We start from the raw sequence: 3,914 nt of genomic DNA on the forward strand, positions 1-3,914 counted from the left end.
TACCGAGCCATTGCGGTATTGTTGGCAATGAAATTGCCGACAAATTGGCAAAAGAGGCTGTTTTCAGTGGTGATTTGTTCCCTTTTAATAATTATGCGCATGATTTGGCTGCTCTGGCACGGAGTTCCCTATTGAAATCTTGGAATAAGTCGTGGGCCTTGAGTAGTCAAACAAAAGCTATACAGTATCGTAAAATTCAACCAGAGATCCCTACTAAGCCCTGGTTCTCTAAAATATTCCTTTCTAAAAATATAACAACATCAATTATTCGGATGAGACTGGGTCATATGTGCATTCCAACGCATCTTAGGAGAATTGGCGTTAAAGATGATGATTTATGTGACTGTGGAGAAGTAGGTGACTTAAACCACATTATCCTATCGTGTTCCCTCCATGATCATTCCCAACTGTATAATAAACTGTCTTTAATCCCTATTCCATTTCCTACTTCTGTAAATATACTACTTGCTTCCAATGATAAATATGTATATAATTGTATATCTAATTACTTATCATTAAATAATATTAATATTTAGAATAAGTTATATGTCATTTAGTTTATTGTAGAATTTAATTATTTACCACACTGTTTTAATTAACTTTCTTCCAAATTCCGTTTCCTTTTATTCCTTCCGCCGTTCCTTACCTTTTTACCCTGTCTGTGGCACAATACGCATCCTTTGTGTCAAGTTGCCAAAATAGAAAAAAAAAAAAAATTATTTAAATGCCATTCATTTAATTTTCTTTTAAAAGGAATGAAACTTAATTTTTCTAAATCTTTTGGCAAGTTATTATAGATTTTAATAGCCATAGAATAAGGACTTTTAAGAAACGTTGTGCTGCTACATTTGGGCATGATTAATTTATTAGGATAACGTTGTGATCTTTTTGCAACATTGTTATCCTTGTTTTGTACAAAGTATTTTGGATGTTTTTTAACAAAGATGCACATGTCTCTAATGTACATACAAGGCAGCGTAAGTAATTTCAGGTTTTGGAATAAGGGTTTGCAACTTTCAAGCGGCCCTACACCACAAATTGCTCTAACACATTTTTTTTGCAATTTAAAAACTGAATCAAATTCCACAGAGTTGCCCCACATTATAAGACCGTAAGATAAGATGGATGACACATATCCGTGATATGCACATAGAGCTGCCGATATTGATACAGTCTTTGCTAAGCGTTGCAGTGCATAAACGAACTTGTCAAGCTTGCTACAAATATAGTCAACATGTGCTTTCCAGTTGGAATGCTGGTCAAACATAAGTCCTAAAAATTTTAATGATTCCACTTCCTCTACAATAATGTTGTCATAAGTGATTTTCTTGGGTATCTGCGTTGCATTATAATATTTAAATTGCATTATTTTCGTTTTATTAAGATTAACTTGTAAGTCATTTTTGATCAACCATGATATTATATCATTGAGTGCATTTCTTAATTCTTGTTCGTAAAATAATATGTTTTGGCATTTGACCAAGATTGTAGTGTCATCAGCAAACAGAATTTTTAGATGTTTAGTTGCAGTTGTGACGTCATTTATGTACACCAGAAAAAGAAATGGACCAATCATACTTCCTTGTGGAACTCCTATGTCTAAATATGCATACCTAGATTTATAAGTTTTTTTTAAATTACCAACAATTTTTGTAATTACTGTACACACCTTCCGATGACTTAAATAGGATTTTATCCAGTCATATGCCTTGCCTCTGATTCCATATTTTTCTAGTTTAGCCAGTAGAATGTCATGATTAACTAAGTCAAAAGCCTTGGTCATGTCTAAAAATATCCCTGTGATAGGTATTTTGTTATTTAAACTTTCATGTATTATTTTGCTCAAATAAAAACAGGCTTCTGTAGTAGAGCTATTGTCTCGGAAACCAAACTGTTCATTAGCTAGCAGATTTTCTGAATTGAAGAATTTTTTAATACGTTTTAGCATGACTTTTTCAAAGATCTTTGCTAAAATCGGAATTAAAGTTATTGGTCGGTAATTATTTATTTCAGTTTTATCATCTTTTTTGAACAGAGGCCTAATAATTGAAATTTTTAGTCGACTAGGAAAGACACCTTGTTCTATTGATTGATTTATAATTTTGGTAAGTGGATAGCATAATTGTACTGCACACTTCTTAATACTATCTGTCCGTATCTCGTCATAACCCACAGAATTGGTATCCTTTAAAGATAATATTATGTTATAGACTTCACGAGGATCTGTAGGGTGTAAGAAAATTGTGTTTTTATTCGTGTTGATCGGACAAGTATTTTTTTCGTTTGTACTTTTCCCTTTCTTTGGTCTTATATTTCCTATATTAGTAAAATAGTCATTAAATATTTTGCAGATGTCATTAGGTTCAGTATACACATTCATATCTTTCTTAATATACGCAATGTCATTATCTTCATTATTATTTCCTAAGTTTTCATTTATTATCTTCCATCCTGCTCTGCACTTGTTTTTTTGATTATTTATATATTTAGTGTTTTGTATTTGCTTTGATTTGTATATACATTTTTTTAGTAGATCATTATATTTTATTAAACGCTGTTTTGTATTGTAATTATTTATTTTTGAGATTCTACATTTTAAATACATTTTTCTTTTTACCAAACATGATTTCTTTATACCTTTAGTTAGCCATAATGTTCGTTGTCTATTCTTGTTATTACGTACTTTTATCAGTGGAAAACATAATTTATAAAAAAGGACTATTTAATCATGAAATGTATTGAATGTAACTTCCACATTTTCTTCTTCTCTTAACTCTGAAAATGACAAGGCTGAAATACATTCCTTAAATTTACGAATATTATCAGCATTGTAATCTCTTCTAAATTCCCAGGTGATGTTTGATTTTGGAGTCTTCTTTACTTTAATAGTTAATGTCTGAGCAGTATCATGATCAGATAGAGCCAGGTGATGAATATTTGACTTTGTCATTTTGAGATTGCTAACGATTAGGTCTATGCAGGATGATAATCTCGTAGGGCATGTTATGTGTGATGTTAGATTGTAATTTTTTAGTAAACTTCGTAATTCACAGGTGTTTTTGTTATTTTTAAGAGTGTCTAAATTCCAGTCACTACTTAAAACTATACTCTTTTCTTTTCTTTTTTTGTTTGCGTCATGTAGTAGTTTATCTAAGTTTTTAAAGAATGAATATGTATCACTTTGAGGTGTTCGGTAAATACAAACAACATATAATTTATGATCCAGTAATTCTATTCCACAGCATTCAAATTCATTCGCTATTCCCATATTTTTAATCCATTTTATTTCTTTACAATTTAAGCTAATTTAAGTAATTATCTGTCAGTATGCATGAACCCCCTCTTTTAGCGTTTCTGCAGAAAGCAGCAGATAATTTATATCCTTGCAACTGAAGTAAATTTTCCGAACCTTTCTTAATAAATGTATCTGTTAGACATATAACTTTTAGGTTATTTATACTTTGTTTTTTTTTTTAAATCTAGTAAGGATAAGTGAAGTAACTCTGCTTTATTTATAGCCCCAGCAATATTTTGGTGAAAGATTGTTAAGTTCTCATCGAAAAAAATCTTCATTGCTTGTTTGTCCTATATTTAAATTCGATAACTTATTACTATTATTAATTATTTTGAAGTAGTAACTAGTATGGTATTGTACCTTTGACATTTTCTTTATATTTATTTATATTTTTATCTACTACTTTAGGTGCAGAAACTTCTTTGTTAACCTTTTTAAAATAGAAAGTTATTTTATTTCTTTGTAAGTCCTTAGTTTTAGCCGTTGTTTTTTTATGTTTTATGATTTTATTTGTGTTGTAAAATGGCAAATAAGTATTAACATAGTCGCTATAATCGATATTAAAATTTATTTGTTCTGTTATGTCTTGTATGTAGTCATTATAATTTTTGTAAAACCT

General features: G+C 30.0%; 1 long non-coding RNA gene across 1 annotated transcript; it reads left to right on the forward strand.

The window, feature by feature from the left end:
• Window positions 1-767: 767 nt before the first annotated feature.
• On the forward strand, window positions 768-1,921 carry LOC121738134. Its single transcript, XR_006037240.1, has 2 exons — window positions 768-977; window positions 1,090-1,921. It is a non-coding gene; the product is annotated as an uncharacterized LOC121738134 (long non-coding RNA).
• The last annotated feature ends 1,993 nt before the right edge of the window (window positions 1,922-3,914 follow it).

This window comes from Aricia agestis, chromosome 22, assembly GCF_905147365.1.
Source record: "Aricia agestis chromosome 22, ilAriAges1.1, whole genome shotgun sequence".
Lineage (NCBI taxonomy): Eukaryota > Metazoa > Arthropoda > Insecta > Lepidoptera > Lycaenidae > Aricia > Aricia agestis.